At 45.8% G+C, this 19,016-nt stretch overlaps 1 protein-coding gene across 7 annotated transcripts in view; it reads left to right on the top strand.

Moving 5' to 3' along the window:
• EXD3 (exonuclease 3'-5' domain containing 3) overlaps positions 1–19,016 on the top strand; it is a 588,712-nt gene that overhangs the window by 257,854 nt on the left and 311,842 nt on the right. The window lies entirely within an intron of this gene.

Raw genomic sequence — 19,016 nt, 5'->3', positions numbered from 1 at the left:
GAGGCCACAGCACAGTGCTGTGTGACAAGCGTAACGGAAAACCAAAGAATCAAATGGACGCAATCAAATGGACGCTCATGGAGGGAAGGAGGGGTACTGAAGACTCCAGCTATCCCACAGTCCCCGCAGTCTCCGAAAAGCATTTGCATTCTTGGCTGAGCTCTCAATGCCTGAAGGGTCAAAAACATTTTCCCAGGTGTTTCAGGGTATACAAAAGGCAAAACGGGCTCCATGGTTGCCATGCTATGGCGTCTTCCAGGGAAAAAGGGTGCAAAATGATTGTCTGCCGTTGCTTTCACGGAGGAAGGATTGAGTGACAACATTTACCCAGAATCACCCGCGACACTGTTTTTGCATTGGGATCTCAACCCAGAATTCCAATGGGCGGGGGAGACTGCAGGAACTATGAGATAGCTACCCACGGTGCAACACTCCGGAAATTGACGCTAGCCTGGGTACATGGACGCACACCGCCGAATTAATATGCTTAGTGTGGCCGCGTGCACTCGACTTTATACAATCTGTTTTACAAAACCGGTTTATGTAAAATCGGAATAATCCCGTAGTGTAGACATACCCTTTGATGCGTGCTTGGATAATCACAGATAAAAATGGATATCTTTGCCCCGTTTTTATCTGAGAATCTTGATTTAAATAAAAATCTAATACCGAACATTGCGCACACAGAAAGTCAGCAAGCAACTCTCCCAGAGACAGGAGAAAGATTTGAATAGTGATCACCAGGTCTTCTTATGTTTGAAAGAAGCTATCACAATAACGTACCAGTGTCATCTGGGCTCACAGCATTCACATGCAAAATTAGGGTTTGTTTTTCCATTACAGTTATTTCAATTATATTATTAATCAAACATACATACACACATGTACATCTTTCTTGCTCTCATATTGCAAAGATCACTCTAGCAATTCATTTGCCAACCAAGGCCCCTTGAATGGCTTTGCATTTGCTTCCTATGGTTTTTCCAGCACCAGTTGCTAAAGCAACTGTGAATATTACCAAGTGGATGGTCTCACCTTTTGGATTTTATCTGAGATGTTGCTTAAAAGCAATTTGCAAGCCTGAATCTATGGATGTGCGCTGTACCCTCTTGGAATAATGTGTGTGGTAGTGGTCAAGCAATAGCCCTCCTTTGATTTGGGAAATACTGCTCCCCACCAAACCCAGTTGCTTCTTAGTCTTCTGCAGTTATCTGCAGAGTGTCTTCTTCTGGATGGCTGCTATCCTAGCAAGACTTGTCTCATCAGACCTGTAGTTTCAAATCTTATGTGCTGCACTGAATGTGAGAGTGAATTCAAAAATATAGAGGAATTAGAGTTTCTTATATAAATCTCTTTTCAATTAAATCTGCTCACTATGGGAAGAAAGAGTCTCATAAGCTGACTTTCAGTGAATAAATCCTTTCCAAGTTTCTTTGATTAGCCATTAACTTGCATGTGAATAACTGTTTCGTGCTAGAGTGTGGGCACAAGAATAATTTTGGAAATCCTCCATTTTTGTGGCACGGCTGTGCAAGTGATCGACATTAGCAAATATCTTCAATGGCTGGTGATGGGACAGTAGCTGGGGAGGGCTCTCAGTTACTATGGAGAATTCTTTCTAGGTGTCTGGCTGGTAGGTCTTGACCTCATGCTCAGAGTCTAACTGATCACCATATTTTGGGTCAGAAAGGAATTTTCCTGCAGGTCAGATTGGCAGAGAGCCTGGAGTTGTTTTGGTTTTTTTTTGCCTTCTTCTGCAGCATAGGGCATGGGTTATTTGCAGGTTTAAACTAGTGTAAATGGATTCTTTGTAACTTGAAGTCTTTAAACCATGACTGAGGACTTCAGTGACTCAGCCAGAGGTTAGGGGTCTATCACAGGAGTGGGTGGGTGAGGTTCTGTGGCCTGAAATGTGCAAGAGGTCAAACTAGATGATCACGATGGTCCTTTCTGGCCTTAAAGTATGAGGCTATGAGCTTGTTTATACTGTGTGTCTAGAGGTCTAAGCCCAGATCCCCAGCTGCTATGGAGCGGCCCACAGGAGAATGGATTCAACTGTGGCTCTTAGCGTTGCATGTCCTAATCCTGCGCCAGGTGCACACTGAGCTGATCTCTTGGCTTTACATAGAGCAGCCTAGGGGCCCCAAGGAGTCTTCAGGAGCAACTGGGGATTGATGAGGTGCAATGAAGTCTTGGCCACACATGGCCTCTACGTTAACTATGGGGGGTAGCATAGGAGTCGTTACATCAGTTCTACACCACTGGCAGATCCCAGCTTCAGGAATGCTTTTACTAACGGGCCCAGAGCAACCCTCACACAGGAGAATCCTGGCCTCTGTGTCTCTAACCAATGCATAACTCCTCTGATAAGAATAGGAACTATCCAAAATGGGAATGCACCTCATTGGAAGGGCTGCACGCTTTGGGAATTATGCACGAGGAGGCTTTAAACTCTATCTTGAGCCCAGTATTATTTAAAATACATCTCCAGTTGGAATAATGTTCCTTTTGTCTTTGACTATTTGTCCCTATGGGTGCTCCACCGGAGGATGCAGATGTATCTGGACACGCTTGACAGAGAAGCAAAGCAGTGTGCACAGGCCCATGCCTGCGCAGGGCAACGCCTCATACCTTCAAATGAGGACATGTAAGGAAGTGTGGGCCCACCACTGCTCAGTTGCTTCTCGACTGCCTGTGCCTTGAGACAGAGCGATTGCATGCCCACTGATTCTCAGCTTCTGTCTCAATCATTTTCATGTTTTTTTCTCTTAGTTTTCCTTTATTTTGTTTCAATATTTTATTTCTCTTTTAGTCTTAATATATTTGTATTTAGAAGGTGAGTTGGTCGCCCTTTCCCCTTTTTTTTCTGTCCCCTGTTTTTGGACCATTACGCTCCAGGGTTATGCCACAGACCATGGGCATAATTGACACAGGTTTTTATCCGCATAGCGATGGACATTTGAGCTGCCTTTGCTGCCATGGAGACATCCATATCCTGTCACAGTGTAAGGTCTGTATGGGATTTAAGGCAGGTCTCGAAAGGAGAGACTGAAGCTCCTTGAAATGGAGTGTTCACTAGCTCCGGGGGCGGGAAGGAGTCCATTTCCCACCTCATACGTTGGCATCACCTTGCTGGGTTGCTCCACCAGCTGTTGCAGCTCCGGCTGCATTTTCAGAAGCTAGGACTGTCATAAACAGATGGTTAAGGGTTAATGTCTCTTTTTCCTGTAAAGGGTTGACTAGCAGTAAACCTGGAACACCTGACCAGAGGACCAATCAGGAGACAAGATACTTTCAAATCTCGGTGGAGGAAAGCTTTTGTTTGTGCTTTCTGGGTTTTTGTTTTTGTTCTCTCTGGGTTCTGAGAGGGGCCAGACATGTAGCAGATATCTGCAAGTTTCTGAAACAGCCTCTTCTGTTCAATTTAGTAAGTACCAGTTAAAAAGGTGGTTTAGTCTTTTAATTGTTTTCTTATTTTGCAAATCTGTATTTTGCTGGAAGGCTTGTATCTCTGTTGCTGCAACTTGTATTTGTGCTGGGGGGAGAATTCTCTCTAGTGTCTATAAGCTGAAAGACCCTGTAACATTTTCCATCTTGATTTTACAGAGACAATTTTTACTTTTTCTTTCTTTTATTAAAAGCTTTGCTTTTAAAAAACCTGATTGATTTTTTTCCCCCTTGTTAAGGCTCAAGGGAATAGAGTCTAAACTCACCGGGGAGTGGTGGGAGGAAAAGGAGAGTGGGGTGGAAGGCGAATTTCCCTTTGTTTTAAATTCAAAGAGCTTGAATCTGTCTATCTCTCCAGGATAGCCCAGGGAGGGAAAGCCTGGGAGAGGACATGATGGGGGGGAAGGGTTTATTTTCCCTTGTGTTAAGGTTCAAGGAATTTGGATCTTGTTTCACCGGTGAGTTGGTGAAGCCTCTCCAGATGACCCAGGGAGGGAAAGTCTAAGAGGGGAAAGGGGGAGTGATAGTCAATTCCTCCTTGTTTTAAGATCCAGGGGGTCTGGGTCTTGGGGTCCCCTGGGAAGGTTTTGGGGGGACCAGAGTGTACCAGGCACTGCAAGTCCTGGTTGGTGGCAGCGCTACAGGTTCTAAGCTGGTAATTGAGCTTAGAGGAATTCATGCTGGTACCCATCTTTTGGACACTAAAGTTCAGAGTGGGGGTGCATACCATGACAAGGACATTGAGGAAGAAGAAGCCTCTTTCCCCTGCCAGGGAAACAAGGAAGATCACCCCATAAATCTCACTCTGAGACAGGGTGTCAAGGTTTTTTCCCCCACATTGAACTTTAGGGTACAAAAAGTGGGGACCTGCCTGAACACTTTTAAGCTTAATTACTAGCTTAAATCTGGTACGCTGCCACCAGCCAGAAGTCTGTGTCTGGCACACCTCTGTTCCCCCAAAACCTTTCTTGGGGAACCCAAGACCCAAACCCCTTGGGTCTGAAAACAAGGAGAATTTAACCAGCCCCCTCCTTCTCCTCCCACCAATCCCTGGTGAGTTTAGACTCAATCCTTTGGATTCTAAAACAAGGAAAAATCAATCAGGTTCTTAAAAAGAAAGCTTTTAATTAAAAAAAGAAAAGGTAAAAATAATCTCTGTAAAATCACGATGGAAAATGCTTTAGAGGGTACTTAGATTCATATAGACTAGAGGGACTTCCCCCCCCCCCCCCCGCCCCCTAGCCTGAGATTCAAAGTTACAGCAAACAGAGGTAAAAATCCTTCCAGCAAAAAGACACATTTACAAGTTAAGAAGACAAATGTAAGACTAATCCGCTTTGCCTGGCTATTACTTACTATTTTGAAACATGAAAGACTGATTCAGAAAGATTGGGAAGCCTGGGTGTACGTCTTGTCCCTCTCAGTCCCGAGAGCGAACAACGAACAAAACACAAAGCACAATCAAAGGCTTCCCTCCACCAAGATTTGAAAGTATCTTGTCTCTCTATTGGTCCTCTGGTCAGGTGTCAGCCAGGTTTACTGAGCTTCTTAACCCTTTACAGGTAAAAGAGACATTAACCCTTAACCATCTGTTTATGACACAAGGGTAGGCAAGCTATGGCACGGTACCAAAGGCAGCACACGAGCTGATTTTCAGTGGCACTCACACTGCCCGGTCCTGACGACCAGTCCGGGGGGCTCTGCATTTTAATTTAACTTTAAATGAAGCTTCTTAAACATTTTCAAAACCTTATTTACTTTACATACAACAATAGTTTAGTTATGTATTATAGACTTATAGAAAGAGACCTTCTAAGAATGTTAAAATGTATTTCTGGTACGAAAAACCTTAAATTAGAGTGAATAAATGAAGACTCGGCATAGCACTTCTGAAAGGTTGCTGAAGGAGGCTGCTCTAAAGAGACCTCAGGTCCACTCAAGGGATACATCGGAGGCTCTGTCTGATTCTGGTACGGAGTCACTGGTACTGCACAAGAAGCAGCAGGTGTAGAAGTCTTCTAGTAGACAGCACAGGGAGCCCTCTGTGTCAGTGCTGACAGACCCCTCTTGGCCCCGAGATGCACACAGCCTCCTACTTGCACTCCAGTTCCTCCATTTCTCTGAACCAGAGCTCTGAGGTCAGAGAATTTCTTCCACAAGTCGCTCTGATACCATGCTCACCATTTTGGCACTGACCCCCTTCTCCAGACCCTAATACCGACTCAGATTTCTGAGGAACCACAAATGGAGGGAAACTCACAGCCATCAAAAAACACGTGTTCATCTCCAGTAAGGCAGTAATGCCCCTACCGCCCTCTTTTGCTGATGGACTTTTGGCCCATCCAAGACCCCATGAAATGCCTGCAGAATCCCTCCAGATCCTGCTAGAAGAGGTTCAGGAGTCTCAACACTCCTTCGTAGCCATTATAAATATCACCCCTCAGGGGAAATCCCCTCCTAACCAATGAGACTCTGTTATTGCCTACTCTCACAGTCTGACAAACACCTGCCACAATCTAGCCCACCTGTAAGCAGGCAGATAAAAAGGACTATATTCCATCAAAGAGAATGGAACATTTATTTTCACACCCCACTCCCAATTCCCTAGTGGTGGATGAAGCTAATGAAAGAAATGAACAAACCCGCTCCAGACCCTTTCCTTATGATAAAGAGTCCAAACATTTAGACATCCTGGGTGGAAAGAGCTGCTCTCCAGTTTTGGGTGGTAAGCTAGCAAGCCCTGTTGGCGAAATATGATTTTAACACATATTCCAGGTTCACCCATTGTACTGAACATCTGCCACTGGACCAGAGGGAACAATTTCAGGCCCTTATCTCTGAGAGTCAATTGGACTCAAGGATGACCTTACTGTCTCTTGGAATTTATGTCCTTTCAACAAAAAGTTGGTTTAGTAGGTCCCAAATGTCCCAGGCTTTTGACCATTCCAGTGCTATCTGAAACAGACTCTTCTTGGATATTCTGTCTTTCAGAGGAGGAGATCCGCCTCCCCCTCTACTTTATCATCATCTGCACCTCCCTTTAAGAAACAGTTTTGACATCCTGGTTGAGAGCCTTAAGCAGCCTGCTTTCCCGGATCCTGTGCTGCGCAATTGCATCCAACTCTCTTTGAAAACCAACCAGCCCACTTCCTCCCTGTCTGGGAACAGCTTACCTCAGATAAACGGACCTTGGAGGTGACTGATGTAGGATATTCTGTCCGCTTCCATACTATTTCCCCCTACCACCACCCTTTTCCCATGCCTCTTCAGGGACCCCTCTCGTGAAGATTTCTTAACACAAGAGGTCCAGTCTCTCCTACTCTTGGTGGTGATCAAACTGGTTCTCCCAGAGTTCACTGGAAGAGGATTCTATTCCAACTACTTCCTAGTTCCAAGCAGGGCAAAGAATGGAGACCTCAGAAACCTGAACACCCTGTATCCTTTCCCAGCACTTCAAGATGGTGACACTAGCAACCATAATCCCATCCTTTTATCTGGGAGATTGGTTTGTCACCCTTGACCTTCTGGATGCCTACTTTCATGTAGCTATTCACCCATCCCACAAATGTTTCCTACACTTCATAGAGGCTCAGAACACCACCAGTACTGAGTCCTTCCATTTGGGCTCTCCACAGCCCTGGAGGTCTTTGCAAAGCTTTTCTTAGCAGTGGTGGCCCATTTACGTTAATGGGGCATAGCAGTATTCCCATATCTGGACAATTGGCTCCTTGGGGTTTGATCAGCTCTAGAGGTCCAGTCAGCAGCCTCCAAGGATGTAGCCCTATTTCAGTCTCTGGGCCTTCGCATCAATCGGAAGAAGTCTACATTGCCCCAGTTCAAAGAACAGATTTCATCAGAGCCCCTCTAAACTCTGATCACCAGAGCCTATCTTCCCAAAGAGAGATTCCCCACTCTGCCAAGTCTAACCACGATGATACAACATAGCCCACAAACAGCTGCGAGGACCTGTCTACAGCTCTTGTTCCTGTGTCGGCCTCTACTTTCATCACACATCATGTGAGACTGTGCAGGTGCCTTCAGGCATAGCAGAAGACTGTATACACCCCAAATGCATTACAATACCTCAGAAAGTTCTGGACTCTTTTCAGGTGGTGGAAGGATCCATTTAACATCTGTGTGGGAACCCCATTCTTACATCCCCCATGTCGAAGATCCTCACAACAGATGCTTCTCTTTTGGGATGAGGAGTTCACCTTCAAGGGAGGACAGCCCAGGGCAAATGGTCTGCACAAGAGGTCATGTTCCACATCAACATTCTAGAGTTAAGAGCAGTTCAATATGCTTTTCAACCCTTTCTTCACACCATGCAGGGCCACCATCAGAGTAATGCTGGACAACAGGGCAAAAATGTATTATATCAACCGTTAGGGCAGAGCAAGATCCCAGTACTTATGTACAGAGTCACTAAAGCTATGGAACTTGTGCGTTTCCCATCAGAGAGAAATCTCAGCAATTTGTCTTCCAGGCCTCTAAAATAGAATTTCAAACTCCCTGAGCAGAAACTTCCATCAGGACCAAAAATTGGAGCTCAACAATTCTGTCTTCCACCGCATCTGCCAAACCTGAGGTATTCCAGAAGCAGGCCTCTGTGCCATCCCAAACAACAGGAAATGTCACCTTTTTTTTCTTCTCCAAGGGAAGACACGGCCACAACTCATTTGGAGATGCCCTGATAACACTATGGCCCCGTATCCTGCTGTTTGTTTACCCATGTCTACCGCTAATTCTCAAACCATGGCAAGAGAGAGCAAGATTTACCCTCTGAGTGCTGTCCTGGCCAAGGCAAGTATGGTATTTGAACCTCCTCCACCTCTACACTTTCCTTTCAGGAAGGGTCTTCTGTCACAGAATTCTGGGACCCTGATGCATCCCAGCCCTTCCTCCCTGAACCTGAGAGCATGGTTCTTGAGCACAGAACTAACCTGCTCAGATACGGTTCCAGTCAGTTGTCCTACCTATAAGAAAACTCAGTACCCACAAAACCTACCTTCAAAAGTGGAAATGCTTCCATTCCTGGTGTTCTCTTCGCCCTTCTCAAGAATCAGAGGCTCACAAAAAGAGAGGTGAAAACTGCTCTTAAGGAATCCAGCACACAAAGTGCCCCTTAATCAAGTGTCTGTTACTCCTTCACAAGAGCCTAGATCAGTACTGCCCTTTCTGCTGCCAAAGCAGGAAAAGAAGCAACATTGACAGCATCCTTCCAAACTTACTTAACTATATTGGGCCAAGAGGGTGCAATTGGATGGCATCACTATTCACTGAAGTCATCATCAGCAAACTCCCAACAGCTTGGAGATGATAAACTGTCTTCTTAAAACCTGGAAAGCTGCCTGATGACCCAAAACGCTACTGCCTCATATCTCTCCTTTGTGAAAGAAACAAATTACTGGAGCTGGTGATCCTAGTGAGGCTGAACCCCGTCCTGGAGACTGCAGTCCCCCTGGAACAAACAGGTTTCAAGGCAGAGAGAAGCTTCTGGTATCATGTGCTTCCACTGACTACGCATTGCGACCTGCTTCCAGCAGAAGCTTAAAACGGCTCAGCTTTTAACAATTTGTCATCAGCCTATGACACCTTCTGGCACAAGGTACTGTTGAAGCTATCCAACCTGCTTTAATGCAACTAGACATTTCAACTCATTATGTCAGTGTTTTCAGACAGAAGCTTCTGTGTCCGTCTTGGAATCAGATTAACAAAAAGCAGAGTCTGCACAGTGGCTTCCCACAGGGATCAGTACTAGTATCATCCCTTTTTAACTCATATACAAGTTCATTTATATCAATGACTTGGCACTAATGGCACAGGCCACAACACTCAAGGAAGCAAAGACACCGTTGGTACTGATCTGAAGAGGATGGAAGACTACTTTTGGTACTGGTGGCTCAAACATACTCCATCAAAAATGGTGGTGTCAACTTTCCATCTCAGCAATTCTGAAGCTGAGAGGATGCTGAATGTAAATTTCTGTGGCAAGCCTTACCTGTCGTCAACATCTGAAGCAGGTGAGCCAGAAAATGAAGTGTCACATCAGTATCATCCAAAAACTGGCAGGTTCTAAGTGGGGTTATGGTGTTCAAACGCGACCAAGGCAATGTTGGCTTTAGTTTATTCCATACCTGAGGAATGCGCACCTAGTTTGGGGAAGAAGCTCGCACACAGACGTTGTCAATATGCAGCTAAATGTAGCTATGAGACTTGGCACCCTGAAGTCCACTCCTCTGCCTTGGCTTCCAGGCATTACAAACATCCCTCCTCCAACCATCCAGTGAGAGATGGCTACTTTGTACAGGTACAAGAAGACTCTCATTAACCAAAAGCTCCTGCTCCATGTCAAGCTTGTTCACCCACCATGTATTCATCTTAAGTCTCACTGACCATTCTGGGCAGCCAGAGAAGCTCTTCTGTTATCCAGTTTCAACCCAGAAGATATCTGGCAGATGCAGTGGGCAGGCTCTGATGTAAACAACAAGCACCTCATAGATGACCCCACTGTCAAACCGACTGGTTTCTTTTTCCACTGAAGACAGTGGACAGCCATCAACTGTATTAGGATGTTACATGGAAGGTGTACACATCTGATGCACAAATGGAGAATCAAGGATTTGCAACAGTGTTAATGTGGAAACCCCCAAACCATCTAACACATTGTGAACAAGTACCCTCTCTTTTCATTTTCAGGGGTACAGCAAGGGTGCACCCTGCATCTCCTGAAGCCCTCAAATGGATTTTAGACCTTTCTGTTAACTTGTAAATGTTGTAATTCCACACAAAAGAAGAGGTTCCACTTTCCAAGATCCTAACTGCCTATTAGATTTAAAGACAAATGGCCTATCAGTGAGCTCACTCAGAGTACATTTGGCCACCATCACATCCTTTCACTTGCCTATCAAGACTTACTAGTATTTGTCCACCACACTCCAGCGGTTTCCTCAAGGACTTTGTAAATGATCATGGAATCATAGAAACATAGAATATCAGGGTTGGAAGGGACCTCAGGAGGTCATCTAGTCCAACTCCCTGCTCAAAGCAGGACCAATTCCCAATTAAATCATCCCAGCCAGGGCTTTGTCAAGCCTGAGCTTAAAAACCTCTAAGGAAGGAGAGTCCACCACCTCCCTAGGTAACACATTCCAGTGTTTCACCACTCTCTGAGTGAAAAAGTTTTTCCTAATATCCAACCTAAACCTCTCCCACTGCAACTTGAGACCATTACTCCTTGTTCTGTCATCAGGTACCACTGAGAACAGTCTAGATTTATCCTCTTTGGAACCTCCTTTCAAGTAGTTGAAAGCAGCTATCAAATCCCCCCTCATTCTCTCTTCTGCAGACTAAACAATCCCAGTTCCCTCAGCCTCTCCTCATAAGTCCCAGCCCCCTCATCATTTTTGTTGCCCTTCGCTGGATTCTTTCCAATTTTTCCACATCCTTTTTGTACTGTGGGGCCCAAAGCTGGACACAGTACTCCAGATGAGGCCTCACCAATGTCGAATAGAGGGGAATGATCACATCCCTCAATCTACTGGCAATGCCCCTACTTATACAGCCCAAAATGCCGTTAGCCTTCTTGGCAACCAGGGCACACTGTTGACTCATATCCAGCTTTTTGTCCGCTATAACCCCTAGGTCCTTTTCTGCAGAACTGCTGCCTAGCCACTCGGTCCCTAGTCTGTAACAGTGAATGGGATTCTTCCATCCTAAGTATAGGACTCTGCACTTGTCCTTGTTGAACCTCATCAGGTTTCTTTTGGCCCAGTCCTCTAATTTATCTGGGTCCCTCTGTATCCTATCCCTACTCTCCAGCGTATCTACCACTCCTCCAAGTTTAGTGTCATCTGCAAACTTGCTGAGAGTGCAATCCACGCCATCCTCCAGATCATTAATGAAGATATTGAACAAAACTGACTCCAGGACCGACCCTTGGGGCACTCCACTTGAAACTAGCTGCCAGCTAGACATGGAGCCGTTGATCACTACCCTTTGAGCCCGATGATCTAGCCAGCTTTCTATCCACCTTATAGTCCATTCATCCAGCCCATACTTCTTTAATTTGCTGGCAAGAATACTGTGGGTGACCATATCAAAAGCTTTGCTAAAGTCAAGGAATAACACATCCATTGCTTTCCACTCTTCCACAAAGACAGTTATATCGTCATAGAAGGCAATTAGGTTAGTCAGGAATGACTTGCCCTTGGTGAATCCATGCTGACTGTTCCTGATCATTTTCCTCTCCTCTACGTGCTTCAGAATTGATTCCTTGAGGACCTGTTCCATGATTTTTCCAGGGACTGAGATGAGGGTGACTGGTCTGTAGTTCCCCAGATCCTCCTCTTTCCGTATTTTAAAGATGGGCACTACATTAGCCTTTTTCCAGTCATCCGGGACCTTCGCCATGAGTTTTCAAAGGTAATGGCCAATGGCTCTGCAATCACATCTGCCAACTCCTTTAGCACCCTCAGATGCAGCGCATCTGGACCCATGGACTTGTGCTCGTCCAGTTTTTCTAAATAATCCCAAACCACTTCTTTCTCCACAGAGGGCTGGTCATCTCCTCCACATACTGTGCTGCCCAGTGCAGCAGTCTGGGAGCTGACCTTGTTTCTGAAGACAGAGGCAAAAAAATCATTGAGTACATTAGCTTTTTCCACATCTTCTGTCACTAGGTTGCCTCCCTCATTCAGTAAGGGGCCCACACTTTCCTTGACCTTCTCCTTGTTGCTAACATACCTGAAGAAACCCTTCTTGTTACTCTTAACATCTCTTGCTAGCTGCAACTCCAAGTGTGATTTGGCCTTCCTGATTTCACTCCTGCATGCCTGAGCAATATTTTTATACTCCTCCCTGGTCATTTGTCCAATCTTCCACTTCTTGTAAGCTTCTTTTTTGTGTTTAAGATCAGCAAGGATTTCACTGTTAAGCCAAGCTGGTTGCCTGCATATTTACTATACTTCCTACACATCGGGATGTTTTTTTCCTGCAACCTCAGTAAGGATTCTTTAAAATACAGCCAGCTCTCCTGGACTCCTTTCTCCGTCGTGTTATTTTCCCAGGGGATCCTGCCTATCAGCTCCCTGAGGGAGTCAAAGTCTGCTTTTCTGAAGTCCAGAGTCTGTATTCTGTTGCTCTCCTTTCTTCCTTGTGTCAGGATCCTGAACTCGACCATCTCATGGTCACTGCCTCCCAGGTTCCCATCCACTTTTGCTTCCCCTACTAACTCTTCTCTGTTTGTGAGCAGCATGTCAAGAAGAGCTCTGCCCTTAGTTGTTTCCTCCAGCACTTGGAGCAGGAAATTGTCCCCTACACTTTCCAAAAACTTCCTGGATTGTCTGTGCAACTTCCTGGATTGGGGCCTACCTTATTGCCCCTTCTTCTAGCTAACCCAGGCTTGTGCCTGCTGAGTCTGCTTCCCTCCCTGGGGGAATTCTGCCTGGAGCCCTCTCAAAATCTAGGGAAGGGAGTTTCCAGACAGATGAATTGTTGTGAGTTTCATTTCAAGCCTTTTTAATGAAAACACGATCAAAGCTTCACAACCTCTCCCTTCAAAGTCTGTAAGGTTACATCCCTTTTCCCCACGAATTCATAAACCCCAAAGTTCCTGGCTCTTATCTCAGAGCCTTTGTGATAACAGGACTTTCCCCAGTCTCCATTCTGTCAATCTGTTTCTTGGAGCCATTCCTCCCAGCAGTTGCTCCAGCTACTGGCAAATATTGCCACCCCCTTCCATTTCTTTCTCCTCCTTTTATGAGGATCAGCTAATTAAGTTTACAGGTCTTTTTCAGGTGTAGTGGTTGGGGCTCATTAGCCAGCCAGCTGCGGGCCTCTGACCTCAGAGGATTGGTACCCCTTATAGCTTCACAGGCTTACACAACTTATTTCCTCCTTACAGAACCAGTCCTCTCCATTCCCTGTGGGACCTTTATTTGGTTCTCAGTGCCCTGAGAAAATCCCCTTTGAACCGATGGCTATCAGTTCTCTCCTCCACCTCTCCATCAAGACTTGGTTCCTCTTAGCCATTACTTCAGCTAGACAAATGGGAGAGGTTGGTGCTCTTATGGCAGACCCACCATTTACGAACTTTTGTAAAGATAAGGTTACCCTGTGTTCCCATCCTTGCTGCCTTCCTAATGCCATATTAATCAAGACATCCACCTACAAAAAGCTTCATGCCTCCAGAGGGGAGACCAGCCTACATATATTAAATATCAGAAGGGCTCTCGTCTTCTACTTTGAGAGGACTAAGAACTTCTGGGCCTTTTCTAGGCTGTCTGTATCAATTTCTCAAAGGATGAAGAGAATCTGTTCCCACTCAAAGACTATCAAAGTGGGGTTTGAGTTGCATTTTAACCTGTGATAAATCTGCTGAGGTGCAGTCCCCTCACAGAGTGACTGCACATTCCAATAGAGCTCAGGTAACATCTATAGCTCTACTCAAAGACATTTCCATAATGTAGGACTGCAACTTGCAACCCATATGTTTGTTGAGCACTGAACTATCTTACTTGCTTTCAGGGATGAGGCTACCTTTGATGACAGTCCTCTAAACCGTCTTGGACTTGCCTCCTCAGCACCCAGCCTCCTCACTGAGTTACTGCTTGGGAGTCTCCTATGGCGAAGCGCCCATAAGCACATATACTCGAAGGAGAGGGATAGGTTACTTCTCTTACAGCAGTTTGAGATGTTTTGTCTCTAGGGATGCTCTGCTCCTGCCCTCCTTCCTCTCAGCTGTGGAGACTCTGCTTTGCGGTTGAAAAGAAACTGAGTGGCAGTAGGACTGCACCTCCTTTTATGTCCTTGTTTGGAGGAATGAGGTGCTGCTCTGCGCAGGCACAGACCTGTGGACACTGCTTTGCATTCTTTGGTCAAGATTCCAAGGCATGCATGCATCTTACAGTGGGGCACATCTCAAAGAACTCCAGTTACTATAAGGTAAGTAACCACTCATAGAATCATAGAATACTAGGGTTGGAAGAGACCTCAGCAGGTCATCCAGTCAAATCCCCTGCTCAAAGCAGGACCAACACCAACTAAATCATCCATGCCAAGGCTTTGTCAAGCTGGGCCTTAAAAACTTCTAAGGATGGAGTTTCCACCACCTCCTTAGGTAACACATTCCAGTGCTTCACCACCCTCCTAGTGAAAAAGTTTTTCTTAATATCCAACCTAAAACTCCCCCACTGCAACTTGAGATCATTGCTCCTTGTTCTGTCATCTGCCACCACTGAGAACAGCTGAGCTCCATCCTCTTTGGAAGCCCCTTTCAGGTAGCTGAAGGCTGCTATCAAATCCCGCCTCACTCTTCCCTTCTGCAGACTAAATAACCCCAGTTCCCTCAGCCTCTCCTCATAAGTCATGTGCTCCTAAGCATTTTCGTTGTCCGCCACTGGATTCCCTTCAATTTGTCCACATCTCTTCTGTAGTGGGGGGACCAAAACTGGGCGCAATACTCGAGATGTGGCCTCACCAATACCAAATAGAGGGGAATAATCACTTCCCTTGATCTGCTGGCAATGCTCCTCCTAATGCAGCCCAATATGCCATTGGCCTTCTTGGCTACAAGGACACGCTGTTGACTCATATCCAGCTTCTTATCCACTGTAATCCCCAAGTCCTTTTCTGCAGACCTGCTGCTTAACCAATTGATCCCCAGCCTGTAGTGGTGCATGGGATTCTTCCTTCCTAAGTGCAGGACTCTGCACTTGTCCTTGTTGAACCTCCTCAGATTTCTTCTGACCTAATCCTCCAATTTGCCTAGGTCATGCTGGACCCTATCCCTACTCTCCAGCGTATCTACCTCTCCCCCCAATTTAGTGTCATCTGCAAATTTGTTGAGAGTGCAATTCATCCCATCATCCAGATCATTAATAAAGATATTGAACAAAATTAGCCCCAGGACTGACCCCTGGGGCACTTCGCTTGATACCGGCTGCCAACTAGACATGGAGCCGTTGATCACTACCCGTTGAGCCCGATGATCTAGCCAGCTTCCTAGCCACCTTATAGTCCATTCATCCAATCCATACTTCTTTAACTTGCTGGCAAGAATACTGTGAGAGACCGTATCAAAAGCTTTGCTAAAGTCAAGATATATCACATCCACCACTTTCCCCATATCCACAGAGCCAGTTATCTCATCATAGAAGGCAATCAGGTTGGTCAAGCATGACTTGCCCTTGGTGAATCCATGTTGACTGTTCCTGATCACCTTCCTTTCCTCCAAGTGCTTTAAAATGGATTCCTTGAGGACCAGCTCCATGTTTTTGCCAGGGACTGAAGTGGGGCTGTAGTTCCTCGGGTTCTCTTTCTTCCCTTTTTTTAAATATGGGCACTGTATTTGCCTATATTTATATATTATAGAATGACTCCTATAGTTATATAAAATATAAACTATAGGAGTAGTGATATAAACTGTATTTATATTTTATATAGTTATATAAAATATACTATATATTTAAACTATATTAACAAATAAACTATATTTATATTTTATATAACTACTCCTTATTAAGGAGGGCTAAGCTTTGCCCCCAAGATGCAGTATCCCATCATGTTTACAGCTGATAGTAAACCAGTCCTTGCGTGAGGAAGCTGCCCAGTGCTTTTGCTGCTATTCCTGTTTGAAATTAGCCTGGATTTCAATACATGCTTTTTTTCCCCTTGGTTTAGAAGCTCCAGTGGTACCAAATTCCTATTTCCCCAATATTTTGGGTTGTACCATTGTTTCTCTTGCAAATTCTGCTTTGTGAGGCATTCTAAGAACCCATAAAAACTAGCTCCTGAGTGAAACTTGGCTCCTGATGCAGATCACCCCAGAATCGCTCTGGCCCACTGGAAGCAGGAAGTCTCAGAAATTTCATGGGAGAGCATGTTTTCTTGCCCAGTTCTCCAGACTCAGGAAGTGTAGCTACAAACCCAGTTGTCTGGATACTTTTCAGACAGTACCCTTTGGTGGTTCACCGATCACCTTGTTGCTGGCAGCACTTGCTATAGGTGTTACAATGCCATCCATTTAAAATGGAGCAGGATCTCACAGGAAATTTGTGTTAGTTTCCCAGTTCATTGATTTCCAATGAGAGGCTTGTGGGATCCTGCAAAACACTATAAACTTTCTGGAGTCTTTTTTTTTAATGGACAGTATTGTGTGTTCAAAGTCATCTGCTCTTCATAGAATTAGAAGGGACCTCAGGAGGTCATCTAGTCTGACCTCCTGCTCAAAGCAGGACCAATCCCCCAAATTTTTACCCCAGTTCCCCAAATGGCCCCCTCAAGGATTGAACTCACAACCCTGGGTTTAGCAGGCCAGTGCTCAAACCACTGAGCTATCCCCTCCCCCCCAAGCTGGCTGCCCAGATAGGGCTTGAATCCTGGACCCTCAGATTAAGAGCCTGATGCTCTACCAACTGAGCTACCTGGGCATATTCAGAGCTACCTTCCACGCCTAGGCATAACTTGGCATATTGCATTGTTATGAGGTGTCCCAGGTTCTTTAAGGCCTTCTCTTGGAGGCCTCCCTGTCCTACTGCACCCCACCCCAGGAAAGGAGCAGTGACGGTGGGTCCGCCTGGCCTGCCTAGAAAGGCTGCAGGGAAGCAGCCAATCGGAGCACAGCAGGCTCAGCAGCCCAGAGCTGCAGAGTTAGCAAGTCAGTTTCTGGCTGGGACCAGAAGACCTGTGACCCTAAGGTAACGAGTGAAGGAGATGGGACTAAGTGGGAAGCAGCCCAGGGAAGGCTGTAGCAGCAACTATAAGGGAAGCTGTTGATAGAGACCCTGGGCAGAGACCTGGTGTTGCGGGGGGGAGAGGGGGAGCTCTGGCCCCTCTGGCCACTGGGGAAGTGGCCTTAGTCCCGGAAAGTGGACAAGACTCTTTACAAAATGCCCGAGAAAGGGGCTGGAATTAAAACAGGCACAGAGATGGGGCTGAAGACCTTTGTGAGGGCCGACCATTGGTAGAACTTAGTTATCCCAGAAGGGGTTCATCCATTGACCTATTAACTGGGTGACTTAGCTGGAGGACCAAGCCACCAAAGACCTACCTAGGGAGCTGCTCAACCCACAGGGGCGCCAGAACCAAGAAAAGATTGAAGCACCATACTCAGCTGCTGTGAGGCACTCACAAGAGTTGAGTGCACCCCATTACGTGTGCAGTGGTGTAAAGCAGCCAGAAAGCTGGTAGAACTGGGTACCCCTTATTTCCCTGGTGCAGGGGAGCCATTGTACACCAGCCTACTCCCCATTCCTACCCTGCAACTCCAGCATGTCAGGGGATGGCCAGGATAGGTGGCTCTCTGCAGTTGAATTGGCCCTCAACCAGATCAAGGGGCACAAAGGTTATCTCCTCTGTCATTGTGTTGAGCAGAGCATAGCCAGACCAGAGTGTCAAATCTGTAAATCTCATCTTCAGCTTTGAATTTCTTGTCCTTTTATGGTTTAAACCATACTCTTGATAGCTAGACAATCTTTTCTCTCTCCCATCCAGAGAGAACATCAACAGAGCAGACAAGTGGAGAATTAAGATTAGGTCTGGATGTCAATGTTTAGCCTCTGGGTGAAGGTGGAGGGGATCCAGGAAGACCATTTCATATCTAGAGATCTTGGTACAAATGAGTTGGGTGGTTTTTCTCTGGTCCATAAGCCAGAGTTATGAAACTACTGTCATGACTTGGTACAGTTGCTTATTTTCAGAAATGTGTGCCTAGGAGAGATCTAGGATTGGAATAGCAGGTTAGGGATATAGCGAATGCACAGCAGGTCAGGACTAAAGCATATTTATAGTTGTTTAAGGCTCATGACTGTTGCTGACTAGCATGAAATACATTTGCAGGGCTATACTGTGCTCAGGCCTGACATAGCAACTGGGTGCAGGTGTGGACTGAGATGCACAGACAACTCTGTACAACACCTACCAAACCTAGGTTGTGCTTTCATATTGAAGAACACTATTCTTATTCCATAGCTAATGCCATTGAAAGTAGCTCCACAGCAGGACAGGACTGTCCCTTTGGCGTGTGGTGCCTTTGCAAGTAATAAGTACTAGTAGCTAACTCTTATACAGCGTTCTTCCTCCAGAGAGTTTAAAGCGTAAGGTGCCACAGGATTCTTTGCTGCTTTTACAGATCCAGACTAACACGGCGACCCCTCTGATACTTGACACCATGCAAGGCACTGCATTTAGCCATATGGAGTGGAAATCCATCAACCTCATGAAGAAACTTGCACAAATACAGACAGATGTCATCTTCCTTTTACAAAACCAGTTTCTCCTCCCTTGGTTTTCACACCTCAACTGCTAGAACAGGGCGTCATCCTCCCTGATTGAACTACCTCATTATCTCTAGCTTGCCTGCATATATATACCTGCCCCTGGAAATTTCCACTACATACAAAGTGGGTATTCACCCACGAAAGCTCATGCTCCAAAACGTCTGTTAGTCTATAAGGTGCCACAGGATTCTTGCTGCTTTTACAGATCCAGACTAACACGGCGACCCCTCTGATACTTTACAAAGACAGGTCTGTCTCATTATCCCTGCTCTACAGAGCGGGAAGCTGAGG

The sequence above is a fragment of the Gopherus flavomarginatus genome, chromosome 17 (genome assembly GCF_025201925.1).
Source record: "Gopherus flavomarginatus isolate rGopFla2 chromosome 17, rGopFla2.mat.asm, whole genome shotgun sequence".
NCBI classification, from domain to species: Eukaryota; Metazoa; Chordata; order Testudines; family Testudinidae; genus Gopherus; species Gopherus flavomarginatus.
The sequence above is the reverse complement of the archived record's forward strand: the minus strand, read 5'-3'. Positions and strand labels throughout refer to the sequence as shown.